This window comes from Tupaia chinensis, unplaced genomic scaffold (genome assembly GCF_000334495.1).
Source record: "Tupaia chinensis unplaced genomic scaffold, TupChi_1.0 Scaffold000532_1, whole genome shotgun sequence".
Lineage (NCBI taxonomy): Eukaryota > Metazoa > Chordata > Mammalia > Scandentia > Tupaiidae > Tupaia > Tupaia belangeri.
The window spans coordinates 4,045,893-4,063,214 of record NW_006160045.1 but is presented as its reverse complement, the minus strand read 5'-3'; the positions used below and the strand labels follow the sequence as shown (position 1 = coordinate 4,063,214).

The 17,322-nt window shown below is 39.3% G+C and overlaps 1 protein-coding gene and 1 pseudogene across 1 annotated transcript in view; one reads left to right on the top strand and one right to left on the bottom strand.

Annotated features, from left to right (window-relative positions):
* Nucleotides 1-5,625, bottom strand: part of SPMIP3 (sperm microtubule inner protein 3) — a 52,625-nt gene extending 47,000 nt beyond the window's left edge. The window contains 1 exon segment of the mRNA XM_006157232.3: nucleotides 5,498-5,625. The gene's annotated coding sequence lies outside the window, so the exon portion shown is untranslated.
* Nucleotides 5,626-6,418: 793 nt separating this feature from the next.
* LOC106735804 (MORC family CW-type zinc finger protein 1-like) lies at nucleotides 6,419-15,939 on the top strand (annotated as a pseudogene).
* The last annotated feature ends 1,383 nt before the right edge of the window (nucleotides 15,940-17,322 follow it).

The window sequence follows — 17,322 nt, the reverse complement described above, 5'->3', positions numbered from 1 at the left end:
CCAGCGACATAGCCATTACGCTAACTGCTGGTCCCCAAAGTATTCTTAATTCTAATACTCAATGTCCTTTGTGAGGCCCACCTATTGCCCTATTAACATATGGACCCTACTCCATCCTTATTCCTGAACTCTTTATTCCTGTTCTAAGCTTTTTCTCCAAACACTCATGTTCATCTGCCACACTGTGTTTATGTATGCCTCTTGTTTATCTCTATCTTCCTCCACCCCCAGAAAGTGAGAGCAGAGAGGTTTAACAGTTTCGTTCACTGCTGTAGCCCTCGGCACATGGTGGACATTTAATAAGTATCTACTGAATAACTGAATGTGTCATAATTTATAAAACCTGATTCCCTGATCTTAGGCATTTTGGTCAAACTGACCATCTCTATGAATATTTTTAGTGTTACTGAATTTCTTTCTTTACATTCCTAAGAATGAGTCAGAACTTGGGCATCTCCTTGGTCTTACTTAGGAGGATTATATCCTCTTTCATTAATTAATGTTGGCCGATACACCACTGATTTTAGAATGGCACTACACAAAAATTAAAATTTAAGTAGCCAGCAGGTAGTGTAGTAGTGAAGGACTCCCACATGACCAGCTGCGGTTTGAGTCCCAGACCAGGGTTCTTGAAACTCATGCCAGGTGTGTGTATATGTATATGTGTGTCCAAAATCCTGAGAAGAGAATGAAGGAGAGGGGATTACAGCATGGCCATCCCCCTTGGGGGTAATTTTTGTTCTCTGTCTCTCTGGCTAGCACACATGCCCTATAGTAAAAATCTCTCAAAAAATGTTTAATAGTAGAATGTACTATTATGTTAGTATTCAGAAGATGACCTATGGTAAATGGATAACAAATGTACATAACAACAAACTTCTTAAAAGTTAATGCTTCACATGCTGACTTCAGGAACATATATTTAAGATTTGTTTTGCCAGTGTTCTCAGCAACTTCTGGTATCATATTATGGTCTAAATCAGATTTTCACAACACACAATAAACATGTAGAAAAATCCATTTAAAAATCTACCCATTTTAGGGCCAGCCAGGTGATGAGGTGGTTAAGGTGGCTGGATACCATATGGTGACTGTGTGACTCAGAACTCACTGCTTGAAATAGACTCTGGGTAGTGTGCATACATGGCCAAAATCCTGAGAGCAGCCTGGAGGAGAAGGGATTGTGGTATGGTCATGTTCTCAGGGGGTGCTTTCTCACTTTCTCCCTCTCTTCCCACTCTGTCTCTCTCCAGCAAGTGCACATGCCCTATTACAATTTTTTTTTTTTTTAATTCTCAAAAATATACCCATTTGAGCTGGCCTCATGGTTTAGTGGTTAAGGAAGCTGGGTCCCACATAGTCAACCGCATGGTTGGAATCCTGGCCCCGTTGGCTTTAAAAACATTCCAGGCACATGTGCCATGAATTTTCCAAATCCTGACAGGATTAAGAAATGAAGAAGAGGTAGCATGACCACACCCCATTGGGTGGAGGTGCTTTCTCAATGACTCTGTCTCTCTGTTTCTTTCTGGCAAGTTCATGCACCCTCTGGCATAATTTTTAAAAAGAAAAGTAAGGGGCCAGCATGTGATGTGGTGGTTAAGACACTGGACTCCCACATGTCCAACCATTCTTTGAGTTCCAACCAAGTGGCTTGAAAATTATGCCAGGCACACATGTGTGCATGCCCCAAATCCTGGGAGGGGAATGGAGGCAAGGAATTGCATGGCTGTTCCCCGGGGCGGCGGGCGAGGGGGGGTGTGATTTCATACTTTCCCTCCCACTGTCTCTCTCTGGTGACTGCACATGCCCTAGAGCAAAAACCTAAAAAAATGAAAAGTAAAATCTACCCATGCCTGGTAACATTTCTTTCTTTACTTTTTTTTTTTTTTTTTTTTTTTTTTTTTTTAACTATAGGGTACATGCATTCACTGAAGAAAGACAGAGAGGGAAAGGGAGAGAAAAAGAGAGGAAAAGTGAGAAATTCTGGGCACGCACCCAAAATCATGTGCCAGGCATGATTTTCAAGCTGCTAGAGCCAAGATTTGAATTGCAAAGTTGGCCTTGTGGGGTTCAGTGCCTTAACCTCCATGCTAGCTGCTGCCTCCAGTGGTAAAATTTCTTAGCAAACTATGAAGGGACTTTTATTTACAGAAACCTATAGCTAACATCATACTTAATGGTAGAAGACTGAATGTTTTCCTCCTAAAATTGTGAACAAAGCATGGAAGTTTACTCTCACCAATCCTATTCAACATAGTATTAGAAGTCCTAGTCAGTGCAATAAGGCAAGAAAAAGAAATAAAAGATATACAGAGAGGAAAGGAAGAAAACTGTCCCTATTTGCAAATGATGTAATTGTCTATGAAGAACATCTCAAGAATCTACAAATAAAATCATAAAACTAATAATTGCGTTTAGCAAGATCACAAGATACAAGTCAATATGTAAAAAGGAAAGACATATCCTATATTATAAATTAAAAATTGGAACAAAAAGTAAAACACTACTATTCATAATTGCTAAAAATATACATATTATCTAAAAATATAATAAAACTACAAAATGTGGATGAAAGAACTCAAAGAAGAGAAATATACTGTGTTTATGGATTAGAAGACTCAACATGGTAAATATGGTAACAATTTTTTCTAAATGTATCTGGTTTATCTTATCAAAATCTTAATCAGATTATTTTGTAGCTATAGAGAAGCTTATTCTAAAATTTTATTTGAGAATGCGATGGAACTAAGATAGCTAAAACAATTTTGAAAAAGAGCACCTATCTTCTGGTAGAAGGGGGCTGGAAAGAATTGGCCTCAGTAAATACCCACTATCTACCAGACATTTTACATACAAGGGATGTTCAAAAAGTTAATGAAAATGTGTATTATGAAAAAATGCATGAGTTTCAATTTTTCTTTGCATTCAAATAAACTTGTACTTAATTAAAAAAAATATTTAATATGCTTTTATTCGCTAAAGAATACATGTATTCACTAGAGAGACAGAGAAGGAAGGTGAGAAAGCTCTCCTCCCTGGGGGATGGTCACACTGTAATCCCTTTTCCTCCATTTCTTCCTCCTTTTGAGATTCTGGGCACACATGTGCATAGGCCCAGAATGTTTTTCAAGCCACTGGGTCCAGGACTTGAACTATGGAGTTGGCAGTGTGGAATCCAGCTGCCTTAACATCCATGCCACCAGCTGGTCCCAATCCTGTACCTTAATCTCACTTTTTTTTAAATGAACTTTTTGAAGTCCCTTCAATGATTTTACACTCAGTTCTCACAAGAGTGCAGCAATTTGTTCATTATTACCTTTAATTTTTATAAAATGCTAAATTACATACTTAAGGTCACAAGCCAAATCTGTCTGACTTCAAAGCCCAAGCTCCTTCCACTGCAGTCCCACTACTCATTGATTCATTCAACATGTATTGATGGATTAACTACCTTTGCCCGCCACTGCCAGGCCCTGGAGAAAAAAGCATTTAGCAAAAATATCAGCTGTCATGTTGCTTACTATCTGGTGGAAAAGATGAAGTCAGACATTAATCATAGACAAGTAAATATAAAATTAATACACAGTAAATGCTAAACAGACTCTTTTGACATCAGGTTAACTTTCAGTCAGTTGGTGGGTTTTCTATGAAAAGGTTGTAGGAGCAGATAGGTCACATCCGGTTCAGAAAACCTGGACATTTTCTTCAGTGTGAATCATCTGAGAAATTTTACTTGTAGAGATGGACTTTTTTTCCCCCCCATAGGGCGGGTGTCACCACACCCGTAAAGATGGACTTTTAAAAACAATGTGAAACACTTGGTTTACAAAATAATTTTGAAAATTGGCATCTATTTTTTGTGTTAGGGAATAGTTAACAACATTGTTAAATCAAAGGTTGGGTGCTCCTGGTACAACATCAAGTGGAAGCAGTAGCAATTACCTGGTAAATATAATCAGTTTATAGGCCTAAATTAAATCACACCTAGCAAGTTACCAATTCATCTGTTTAGAGAACAGGCAAAGACAGAATATTAGAACCAGGGTCCCAAAAATCTGATGGGATTTACATAGTAAAATTTGGAGAATTCAAGGAATAGTCAGGAAATGGCATTTTAACCGATGTATCAACTGCTCCCAGCATTAGGAGGAGTTCAGCCCTTGGGGAAAGCCATACCCTAGAGATGTGATGGTGCAGAGAGGCGGCAGGCAGGGTACAGGGCGGGGGTGCTGTGGTGCTGTTTCTCAGCACTGACATGACCCACCCTGGCTAGGAGCATGACAGCAGCTTCACTGATTCCAGAACTGTTCTGTAGCTGGGGCCATGGCTGGCTCCCCACTCTGCGTCCTGGTGGCTGTGAGCATGTATGTGCTGAGATGATGGTTAGGAGAGGGTTTTCGGTAACTGTATTACCTTGACAATTTCCTAGTTTTCTTTAGGAAGACATTGCCTCAGTTCCACAAGGTGTGTTCCCCCTCTCCAGTCTTGTTGTAACTCCGGTGCCTGAATGCTCTTTCCTTTCTTCTTCTCTAGTCTAATTTCACCCATCCTTCAGGACATTAATCAAGTCCTATCTAAATCCTTTATAACATTCTGTTCTGAATATCAAATGGCCCATGAATTCCCAAAATAGTTGATAAATTCATATTGCACATTTAATTTCTGAGCCCTTTTCTCTTTCTTTTAATGGTTTCTGAATTCATTCATTTGTTCTATTATTTAATAAAATATTTAATGAGTGATAATTGTGCTAAGTCTTGGCTAAGGCTCTAGAGATTCTTCAAACATCTGTTTCACCTAGTGCCTTGTCTCTTCAGCTAAAATGTGAACTTCTAGTTGTTGGAGACCATACTGTTTTGGTGGCAGCTACTTTCTTTGCTTTCCTTGTCTATCTTTGATTTATTGTCTTGCAAAGTGTTCTCCATCCAAGATATGCCTGATGCATATTTCAGGATGAATGCATAGATGAGATAACCAATCAATCAGCAACTTAGTAACCTGGAAATCTAATTAATGTTTTTTTTTCAAACTTTGGTCATCTTGTATCATAGAGAGTCAGATAGCTTATAAAATATAGATATGTCCCATTTCTAAATTTTTAAAAATTTTATTCACTGTCATTATTTTATTTTATTGAAGTTAACCAGAGAGAGACAGAGAGAGAGAGAAGAAGAGTGAGAAAGGAAGCTGCCAGGTCCAGACCGTGAACCTCTGTCAGCCATGTGGGAGTCCAGCCGCCTCAACCATCACGCCACCTGACAGCCCCCTAAATGTTTTTTTTTAATTGAGCTAAAACTATTATAATAATTTAAAGTTGAGAAGGATTAAGTATTCACTTTCTAGAAGAATTATTGGCTTTGTAAAAAGTTTGGTCACATAGTTTCTTTATCATGAATTCCATCTCTAGAACATTCAAAATGCAATCAGCTATTTAGTGATGCAACCACTAAACATGAGGAGAGAGGTACAGCAGCAGCAACCCTATTGGTGTTACCTGCTTACGCTGCAGTGGACAGAGACCTCGCTGTTCTTAAAACCAGTCCTCCGAGAGCAGCAATGATTTCATCTGCCTTCTGGTGTTGGATGTACTGCCAAGGCACACTGCAGAGTTGTAGGACTTGATCACTTTACATCATTCAAAGGGTATTGTGATGCACTGTGGGTTAGAAACTTTTGCTAAGCAATGCCTTTCCAGTCTTGGGCTTATGAAAATAGGGATCCTTTGGTCTCTAGGGATAGCCCAACTACACATGGAAGAAAGGGCAAAAATTAGTGTGAAAAAGAAAATCACATAGGCAAATAACCTACACTGTCTAATCACTAGAACTTTCTTTAAAATTATATTTTTTTAGAATAATTTATTTAATTTTATTTACCATCATTATTGTTGTTGTTCATTTTTATAGGGCATGTGCACTCATCGAAGAGAAAGAGAGAGAGGGGAGAGAGAGAGAGAAAGTGAGAAAGCAAGGTGCTAGGTCCAGGACTCAAACCACAAATGGCCATGTGGGAGTCCAGCACCTTAACTACCATGCCACCTGCTGGCCCTGTTTTCTTTTTTTTAAAGTTTAATTTATTTATTCTGAGAGAGAGAGAGAGAGAGAGAGAGAGAGAGAGAGAGAGAGAGAGAGAGAGGTCTTCATGTTGTGATCCACCTCCAGACTTAGCCAACTTGGATCACAGAGATGCACATGTGCCCAGGCAGGGAGACTATGGGATGTGAACCTAGGACCTTCCTGTGTAGGTCTAGGATAACAGAGCATTGCATACTGCACCACAACTGCTAGCCTCTCATCTGTATACAGATCGTTTGTTCCAAGAACAACGTAAGGTCAAAGATCTGGTTGATACTGAAGGGGTAAGTACTTCCTTTGCAAGCTAGCGTTAAAAAAGTAGGGGTTGGCTCAAAAGACAAATGAGGACAGCCTGGTGCAAGACTAGATTAGACTCCATCCTGCTGCTACTGAGGACATCAAAGGAGGCATTACAGCATTACTGTAAAGAGCAGCAAGTCATAACCTGAGAACAGGATGGCAAAAAAACAATCCATTCAGACCAATCTTTAGCAAAATTAAAAAAAAATGAAAGTAATAATAAATAAAATGAAGCAAAATATAAGCATTATCTTATATTACAGTAGGCTGGCCTGAATACAGGGCACTCTCAAATAAAGTTTAAGAGAAGGAAGTAAAATATTTCTGTAAGATTCCAGATGGTACTTAGGAGAGTACTTGGAGCTAGGCTAGACTCCTATTGAGAGCTTAACCTACATGGAACAGATAATTTAATATCAGTTGGTGACATAGCATTTTGTTGAAATCGGACAAACAAGGGAAAAATGAAATAAAATAATAGAAGCAACATATGGGTCCACACTGATATTCCTGACAAATTGTTCTCATTTGTTGAGTTAGTACCTTCAGAGTACCAGCCATTGTTTTAGCTATTTGACACACACTGTCTCAAATACCCACAAGGCAGGAAAGGTATCTCCATTTGAAATGAAGGCTAAAACAGCCTAGAAATTCGTGTAAGTCCTACAACCATCCCATAAAGAATCTCAGAGTTGAAACCACCAGGTTGAATTACATTTGAATTAAAATAACATTAATTTCTAATTTTTAGAATAATAACCCATACTTTTCATGGAGGAAGAAGACAAAGAAATTCCTGTTCTCCATGAAAATACACCTGGCAATACAATAAGGTAGAATAAAGTTAAAAAATAAACACAAATCTCATCAGTCAGAAGTTATTACTGTCCACAGTTGTGAATATTGCTTTAGCCATCATTCTAGAAACATAATCAGACTGATGATAAGCTGTGATTGCTTTATAGAAAGAAGTAATTTTAGGGATCAGCAGTTAGCGTGATGGCTATGTCGCTGGACTCCCATGTAGTCAACCGCAGTTCAAGTCCTGGACCTGGTGTCTTAAAACTCACTCCGGGCGCATGTGTATGTGTGCCCAAAATCCCAAGAGGAGAATGGAGGAGAAGGAATTGTGGTGTGGCCATCCCCCCCGGGGTGGGGTGGGGGTGTGATTTCTCACTTTCTGTTTCTCTGTCTCTCTCTGTCTGGCAAGTGCACACTTCCTCTAGTCCTCTAGAAAAAACCTCCAAAAAAAAAAAAAAAAAAAAAAGAAGTAATTTTAGAAAACTGAGATCACAGTATACATGCTATTTATATAAAATATAAAAATATATTACAGGGAACCAGCAGTTAGCGTAATGGCTATGTCGCTGGACTCCCACGTAGTCGACCACGGTTCGTGTCCCGGACCCGGTGGCTTAAAACTCACGCTGGGCGCGTGTGCGTGCGTGCCCAAGATCCCGAGAGGAGAATGGAGGAGAAGGGATTGCGGCGTAACCATCCCCCCTGGGGGGGTGATTTCTCGCTTTCTGTCTCTATGTCTCTCTCTGTCTGTCTGGCAAGCGCACGCACCCTACAGTGAAAATCTCTCCAAAAAAAAAATATATATTACAATAATTTAAATAAATTTTAAAACACTTAACTAAAGAGACAAACCAAAAATTATTATGATTAGTTTACAAAGTATAAGAGGGCATATGTATTGGTCATTGGAAGTTCTTTTATAAAATAGGGTTTACTCTTGCATAAAGATGCTCATTGAGGTCTAGCCCCATGGCCTAGTGGTGAAGAAAATTAAATCCCACATGACTGATTGCACAGTTTGACTCCCAGCCCTGGCAGCTTGAGAAACACACTGGGCACATGTACATGTAATGCCCCAGATTCCAACAGGGTGGGGAAATGGAGGCAATGGGATTACAGCACAACCATGCCTCATTGGGTGGCAGTGTGTGTGTGTGTGTGTGTGTGTGTGTGTGTGTGGGCGGGGGCTTGCTTTCTCCCCTCTCTCTGACAGTGCACATGCTATCTCTGGCAAATGAAAAAAAAAATCTCATAGATATTAATTTCTCCAAGCTTTAGTGACCCCCTAATGCATAGTTCTTGATTATCTTTATCTTTAAAATGTCCTCCAAATCTCCTGGCTTAGAAAGCTTGGAGACTTTCTTCATCTGCATAGAATCTCTAAATGTTTGTTATAAAATATGTTTTCATAATTCAAATAGAGGAAAACATTGGAACATTAAAATGATATGAAATAGAACTACCATCTGACCCAGTAATCCCACTCCTTGGCATCTACCTAAAGGATAAGAAAATGCTCAGTTGGAAAGATACTGAGTGTTTATTGCAGCATTTTTTTTTTTTTGAGAGGTTTTCACTATAGGGCACGTGCGCTTGCCAACAGACAGAGAGAGACATAGAGACAGAAAGCGAGAAATCACCCTCCAGGGGGGATGGTCACATCGCAATCCCTTCTCCTCCATTCTCCTCTCGGGATCTTGGGCATGCACATACACGCGCCCTGTGTGAGGTCTAAGCCACCAAGTCCAGGACGCGAACCGCGGTCGACTACGTGGGAATCCAGCAACATAGCCATTACGTTAACTGCTGGTTCCCATATTGCAGCATTATTTACAACTGCTAAAACATGGAACTAACCTAGGTGTCCAAAAACTGATCACTGAGTTGAAAAACTGTGGCATATATATCCTATGGAATATTACACAGCTATAAGAAACAAGGAGACCCTTTGGACCAGCAGATGGAGTAATGGTTATACCTAACTGGACTCCCATATAGTCGACTGTGGTTCAAGTCCTAGCTCTGGCAGCTTAAAACTCCTGCTGGGTACGTGTGTCCGTGTGCTCAAAATCCCGGGAGGAGAATGCAGGAGAAGCCCCCCCCCCCCCCCCCACCCCTGGGGTGTGTGTGTGATTTCTCACTTTCTATCTCTCTGGCAAGCTCACACATCCTATAGCAAAAATCTGTCTCTTAGAAAAACACAGAAACAATGAGACCCTCTCATTTGATTCAACATGGATGAATATAAAAGACTTAATGTTGAGCAAAGTGAGCCAGACTTTGAAGATTCACACTGTGTATACTCATTCAATTTGTACCAAGTATCTGTATTCTGTTGCAGACATCAAAAGTTCTGAAAATACGGTAGTAGAGAGGATTAGTGTAGATACCAGAAACTATAAGGGAGAGGGGTGGATAGTAGAGAAGGAGTGGTGGAGGGTGGGTATGAAGTACAAAGGGAAGAAATATTGGATCTTCAGAAAAGTCATGATGCATTTTTGCATAGAAAAACACATCATGACTTTTCAGATGACCCAATATTTAACAGACAAAACAAATGTAAAATTATTTGCTGAGGGGCCAGCAGGTGACATGATAGTTGGGGCACTGGACCTGGTGACTTGGAAATTACACCAGGTGTGTGTGTGTGTTGTGTGTGCCTAGAATCCTGAAAGGAGAATGGAGGAGAAGGTATTATAGCATGGCCATCACCCGAGGTGGGTATCGCTCACTTTCCCTCTCTTTGTCTCTTTCCAGTGAGTACATGTGACCTATGGCAAAAAAACAACAGCAACAAAAGATTTCTCTGTTGGAAAATGAGAGAAAGAGAGAGAGAGAGAGAGAGAGAGAGAGAGAGAGAGGAGAGGAAGAGTATACACCATGTTGGGAACTTTATGTAAAGTGTGAACTTCATCTGAGAAAAATAAATTAAATAATATGAAATCCTTGAATCCACAGATACTGCTATTAATATTTGAGTTCATCATCTATAACACAGTTTTTATTGGGGTAGGGAGCCATGCTATACTTAGATTCCCATGAGAAAGCCCTGGGCAATGAGTTAACTGTAATTTATCCTAGGACAGAGCAACTATGCTGAGGGTTTCTCACACACTTTCCTGAAACACCCCTATTACTTGCCACCTTTCAACATGGAGCCACTCCTATTTGGCTTGTTCCCTGACATCCCTCTGGTCCCCTTGCTGGCTCCTCTACCTCTCTAGTCTCAAGGTCTTTCAAACAGATGAACTCTCTAGCGACAGAAATCCATGTGGTGGGGGATGTGGTACCTGCCCAAATTCTATCCTCAGGACTGAGCTATTTCTGTGTCTGCTGAGTTTGTTGCAGAATGACCCTCCAAGAATTTCCCTGAGCCAAAGAAAGCTGGTGTCCAAGGTTTATGCCTCTACCTGCAGGCAGCCCACATCCAATGACTTGTCAATATGAGGACACCAAGGCCCAACCCCCTAGCTGTAACCCAGGACAACTGTGAAGGGTCATCCCAGCATCCAAGCTATCTGTAGAATCATTGGCTGAGGCAAGGCATTTGTGAGATCTGAGTTCCATTTCTTCCTCTATTTAGTTCTGCTCTTTTTGTTCCATTATGGAGATACTAATAGTTCATGAGACTAATCACCAATAAACCATCTCCTTGCAAATCTCTCTCAGTCTGTTCCTAGTTTTCTGATGTAAAAGAGTTAGTTCTGGGAGAGAAACAAGGAAACAGACTCTCCATCAAACTTCGAAATTCCATCACCTATAGCGGACTGTCAGTGAGTTCCTCATCACTGGCAGGAGATGGGATAGGGCTAGCCCCTGGCATTCTGTAGTGGAACAATTGTGAAAACTTTCATTTATGGTATAGCAGATGGCATGGAGGTTAAGGCAGCTGGATCCCACATGGCTGATTGAGTGGTTTGAGTCCCAGACCTGGCAGGTTAAAAAACATGCTGGGCATGTGTGTGTGTGTACCCAAAATCCTCAGAGGATGATGGAAGAGAAAGGATTTCAGGATGGCCATCCCCGCCCCCCAGCAGTGCTTTCTCACTTTCTCTCTGTCTCTGATGAGTATACATGCCCGATAGCAGAAAGTTAAAATAAAATAAAATTTTACTTACAATAAGAAAGGATGGGTATGAGTAGGAGGGAATATACTGGCAAGTGCAGTTTCTCAGGCATTTAAGAGGTTAGAAGAAAAATTAATAATAAGAACAATGAAATTGGATGGCTCTTGACCAGTGTGACCTATGTTTTGTAGTAAGACAGAGAATGCTAAGGGTGAATAATCAATGATTTAGGCAATGTGTGAAGCAAGGACTCCCTTTGCAGTGTATAGAGAGGCTCATTTCCTGTAACAGGAGGACAGAAAAAGATGAGACTCAGATTTAGGATTTAAAAATAAGGGTAGTGGAGTCCCTGAGAAGAACTCAGCAAATCTTCCCTACTACCATCAGGGCCATATTTGGGAAAGATTGGTGACTTTAGACTTGGATGATGAAAAAGAGGTCAACGCACTTGAGAGCCTTGAAAACTCAGATCCATCTCTGTTCTCTGGGTCTACAGCGCGGCCCGCTCCTCTCAGTGAAGAGTTATTGCTGCTGACTTGCAAGATCTTAGAAGTACAACCACCACTGCCACAATTCTGTAATTGAAATCTAATGTTTAAAAATGAATACAGACACCAAAGTGCAGAGAACATAAAGACACCTTTAGATTCTATTCGTTGTCAAAGACGACAAGCTATGGCCATCCCATTCATCACACAGCATGCTTTGATTTATACTGAGCAGGATCAGGGAGTTGACTTCCACCTGCCTAACTTCAGCTTCTAAAGAAAATACCAAAACACAGAAAATCAGGTCTTTGGCTGATGACTTGAAGCATGAATCTCTTTGTGCTTTGAGCATTCAGGCAGCCTTAGAGGCTGAAAAAGAAACACAGAAGGGACAGACTTTGATACAGACTACATTTCAGAAGCTGCAGTTAGGAAGTCTGTGAAAAAGAACACAATGCCTCAGCATCAGAGACATCCAGCAGGTCTACCAGAAAATATCAAACTAGCAGAAAGATCTCAGGCCTCTTCTTGGGAAATAAAAAGGAAGCAGAACTTAAAACTCATCCAGGAATGCAAGGCATTGGTTGAAACCGAAACCAGAACCAGCGATCCGGATATAAATGCTGGTTGTAGATGAAGGTGATACTGATATTTCACTGGAACAAGAAAAAAAAAAGAAAGTTCCTCTTATAAACAAAGAAAATCAGGAGATGTGCAAGTGATACTTTAGCAATAAAAAGAAACTCATTACCTAACCGGAAAAGTTTGCCCAATATGCCAGTAAAAGATGTAAATCCAGGTTTTAGTCAGAAAGCCAGACTTCCTGTGATGGTTGCTATAAAAGTGCTCCTTCACCAGTGAAATATTCTCAAAGCACATCTGTTAAGGAAACAGTGAGAAAACTGACATCTAATGTAAGGAAAATGCTTCTGTATTTTTTTTCCCTGAGTATCAGCTACCACCAGAATTTGACTATCTCTGGAAGGACTTACAGCAAGTTCTGAGCTGGAACAATGCCCAGAGCAGAGAAACAGAAAACTGAAAATGTATTTCAGCCTGATCTGGAATATTTACATGGTCCAATTTTTAAAAAATTGAAAGAAAAAAGTGCAGTCCATTATCTATGATGTAAATATGAGAGGAGTGATTAATGAAATCTCTTCAAGTCTATGTGAAGAAAAAAGAAAAATTACCAAGGGTAAACTGAAGAATCTTTTTATAAAATAGCAGTATTGTTGGACTACAATTGGGTGGTCCAGCAGGCAACCTGGAGCAGACTGACACTTATTTAAAAGCTTTGCTTAAAGAATCTCCTTTTCTGGGACCAGTAGTTAGCATAATGGTTATGTCGCTGGATTCCCATGTAGTCAACCGTGGTTCACATCCTGGACCTGGTGGCTTAAAACTCACACCGGGCATGTGTGCGTGCATGCCCAAGATCCTGAGAGGAGAATGGAGGAGAAGGGATTGTGGCGTGGTCATCCCCTCTGGGGGTGATTTCTCACTTTCTGTCTCTCTGTCTCTCTCTGTCTGTCTGGTGAGCGCACATGCCCTATGGCAAAAAGCTCTCCCCACACACACAAAAAAGAATCTCCTTTTCTGAAATACTTCAAACAAATAGATACAGGATAAGTCTCTCTTCAGAAAAGGAATGAATGAATGAATGAATGAATAAATAAATAAATAAATAAATAAATAAGACTTCTCAAAATTAAAAGTCAGAAGAGACATTGTCTTTTTTAAAATGTTAGTAAGGGGGCCAGCCAGTGGTGTGGTGGTTAAGGTGCTAGACTCCCACATGGCTGACCCCAGTTTGAGTCCTGAACCCAGGCATATGTGTGTGCATGCCTAGAATCCCAGGAGGAGAATAGAAGAAAAGGGATTGCAGTGTGGCCATCCATCCTGGGCAGTGATTTTTCATTTTCTCTCTGTTTGTCTCTGATAAGTGCACGCATTCTAGGGCAAAACCTAAAAAAAAATAAAAAAAAAAAAATACATCTTTTTTGTTGTTGTAAGTTCTTCCTGTTTAAGAAAATTGTTTACTTTAGAAATAGAGATTGTGTTACAATTTATATATTCCCCCATTCTGTTTCATAACTATTCTTTCAGAAATAATTTCCAGAGTTCTCTAATTCCCACATGAGCTACTAGGAAAAAGGAAAATATCACATAAGCGTAAATTTTGTTTTTTACTTAAAAGGTTGTAAAATCTTAAAAACAGTGGTTTTCAAAATCAACATGCAAAGAACTACAAAATTACCTCTTACCAAAAAATGAGGACAGGGACCAGCAGTTAGTGTGATGGCTATGTCGCTGGACTCCCATGTAGTTGACCACGGTTCACGTCCCGGACCTGGTGGCTTAAACTCACGCCGGGCACATGTGTGTTCGTGCCCAAGATCCTGAGAGGAGAATGGAAGAGAAGGGATTGCAGCATGGTCATCCCCCTTGGGGGGTGATTTCTTGCTTTCTATCTCTCTGTCTCCCTCTGTCTTTCTGGTGAGCCCACGTGCCCTATATCAAAAAGCTCTCAAAAAAATAAAAAAGAAAAAAGAAAAATCCACCACGAAGACTGAAAAAATTGCCCCCCAAAATGAGAATAATATATGAGAAATACTAGATACCATCAAATATCCAAACATCCATATAACTGGTATCCCAGAAGGTGAAGAGACTCATAGGCATTGATAATCTAGTCCATGAAATCCTGGAAGAAAACTTTCCAAACCTAGAGAGACATTCAAAGATCCAGTCCCAAGAAATGCAAAGGATCCCAAATAGAATCAATCCAAGAAGATCTTCTCCAAGACACATTATAGCCAGATTGACCAAAACCATAGACAAAGACAAGATGGCTAAGGTTGGCAAGAGAAAAATGTCAAGTTACCTACAAAGGATATCCCATCAGGCTAATAGCAGACCTCTCATTGGAAACAATGTGAGTGAGGAAAGAATGGGAAAATATACTCAAAGTGTTAAGGGAAAAGCAATTTCAACCAAGAATACTGTACTCAGCAAGATTATCCTTCATATGGGAAGAAAAGACAAGAACATTCTCAGATAAACAAAACCTGAAAAAATTTACCAACACCAGACCAGATCTCCAAGAAGTTCTCAAGGGAGTGCTATACCAGGAAAATTAAATACAGACACACAGAAATAAGAATCCAAAAACTAAGAAAATGGCCAACTTAATTGTAGGGACAAGTCTGGGGTTAAATATTAAATCCCAGCAATTAATTGGGAAGATCAAACCACAATAGAAGATAAAGTACCTGTGACTGAACTGGTGAAATAGAATTTTATGACTTTTGACTGAAACATTGCTGATTTTCTTCTAGGCTTCGTTTTCTGGTTTTAAGGATTTTTGTCCTGTCTTGAGCTGCTAATAGGTTCATGTAGCTACTATTTGAACAGAATCCTAACCTGTTTCCTGGCTTCAAGTTTTAAGCAAAGTTCCTTAGCATTTCTTTAATTTATTAAAGCTAAAACTGCTTTTCTTGAAATAAAAAAATATATTAAAAATACCTATTTAATGACCGTAGTAAGCTATATAGCACCAGCTAGGTGCTACCTTATAGTACGTTCATTCTACTCAGAGTTTCACATCTAAAGTCAGACATGTATTCACAGATATGTATATACCATCTCAACTTGCTATTGAAAGTAGTTAGATTATTTAAGAAATTTTATGAATCAATAAAATGTGTGTGGAGGGGAAGGGATGGAAAACAACTGTAGACATCTAAGATAGTGTGGGAGGAGGGTGGGAAATGGCAGAGGGCGAGAAATAGGAGGAAAAAAAATATATATATAAAACTAGAAATAGAAAATTATTGATGATAACATGTATGATTAAGCCACTATGCAGTATATTCTGGATGAGAAATCACATTTCCTATGCTGTGACAATGCTCAGTGAATGAATGAATGAATGAATGAATGAATGAAAAATTTAAAAATTAAAATAAAAAAATAAAAAAAGAAGGCTTTTGGTGGGAGGACAAAGGAAACCTCCCTTCTCAGTGATTCATTATTCTCAAGTATCTAGTATCATAAAATCTTATTTAAAAATTCAAATTACTCAGAACTCTCTAACACAATACTTTCAACAGTAATTTAAAATTTTCTGTTTATCAGATAACACTGTTTAAGGAGAGCATGTTTAAAGATAACTGGCCAGCACAGAGTGAGGAAATCCTATGATACTTGGAGTCAAACACAGGCCAAAATTGCAGCTCTGCACCTTGGCTATAAAATAGGATAATAAAACCTACCACATACAGTTTGTTTACATTATGAGATAATGTCTGTTGACAACACTTTGCTAGTTTGCAAATGTTAGTTATAATAATATAGGACAGTTATAAACCTCAAAAACTAGAATGTCTCACGCTGACTCATCGATAAAAATCTGTTCGTTAGCTCAATTGCATATTGAACACTCTCCCCAAATAATTTATTTAGAAAATTTCTTTTTTAAAGAATTATTTAATTTTATTTATTCATTTATTTATTTTTTAATTTGAACAGAGAGACACAGAGAGAGAGTGAGAGAAGGAAAGTGAGAAAGCAAGTCACCAAGTCCAGGACACGAACCATGGTCAGCCATGTGGGAGTGTCCAGTTTATCAGATAACACTGTTTAAGGAGAGCATGTTTAAAGATAACTGGCCAGCACAGAGTGAGGAAATCCTATGATACTTGGAGTCAAACACAGGCCAAAATTGCAGCTCTGCACCTTGGCTATAAAATAGGATAATAAAACCTACCACATACAGTTTGTTTACATTATGAGATAATGTCTGTTGACAACACTTTGCTAGTTTGCAAATGTTAGTTATAATAATATAGGACAGTTATAAACCTCAAAAACTAGAATGTCTCACGCTGACTCATCGATAAAAATCTGTTCGTTAGCTCAATTGCATATTGAACACTCTCCCCAAATAATTTATTTAGAAAATTTCTTTTTTAAAGAATTATTTAATTTTATTTATTCATTTATTTATTTTTTAATTTGAACAGAGAGACACAGAGAGAGAGTGAGAGAAGGAAAGTGAGAAAGCAAGTCACCAAGTCCAGGACACGAACCATGGTCAGCCATGTGGGAGTGTCCAGCACTTTAACCATAATGCCACCTGCTGGTCCCTAGAAAATTTCAAACTGACAGGAAAGTTGAGAGAATACAATGAACGTCCATGTATCTTCAACCTAGTTTCACCAGTTTTCGATATTTGGCCATATTATATCATTTCTTTTTGGAACAATTTAAAAGTGACAGTTCACCCTCAACATTTTTACCTAAAATCAGCGATGTTTTCATTTACCCCAATATGTTCTCTCACCTTATACAAGGAACACTAGGAGTCAGATGGTAGCACAGTGGTAAAAGTGCTCTGTAAGATTCCTGATTCAAGTCCTGATGCCTCCCTAAATACACTGAGAATACATCTGGCCATGATCCAGAGCTGACCGAAGGCTAGGGGTGGATTGCAGTACCAAGACTTGGTTGAGGGTGCTATCTCTTATACGCATCAAAGAAATAAATAAATAAACTTTAATAAAAATCAGACCTCTAAGGACTTAT